This window comes from Thunnus thynnus, chromosome 4 (genome assembly GCF_963924715.1).
Source record: "Thunnus thynnus chromosome 4, fThuThy2.1, whole genome shotgun sequence".
In the NCBI taxonomy this organism is placed as follows: Eukaryota; Metazoa; Chordata; class Actinopteri; order Scombriformes; family Scombridae; genus Thunnus; species Thunnus thynnus.
In genome coordinates this window covers 18357829-18358188 of record NC_089520.1, presented here as the reverse complement: position 1 = coordinate 18358188, position 360 = coordinate 18357829, and positions in this window count along the sequence as shown.

Here is a 360-nt window from a genome sequence, read left to right as displayed (position 1 = left end):
TTGTCAGAATTAAGTGTCTCATTGTGTCTCCTTGTGTTTACCTGGATTTTAATTAAGGTTGGGCAAAAACAATAAAAAGAAGATGATTGATGTAGATACACTTGAGATGTTGAACATTCCAAAGTTAAATTGTCCCTTGTAATAATTGCATTCACAAATGAACCTGTAGCTATGTTTTTTTTTTTTTTTAACAGCCTGTGAATGTAACCAGCAGTAACAACAGACGGGATGAGCATGGGGGCTGGCAGGTCTTTTCATCAATCTTGCCAAAACATTGCACCTGATGAGAGGTTGATAGGAGATTGATTCATCATTTTCAGCCTGAGATGAATTGTTGCTTTCACAATGGAAGCAAAAACA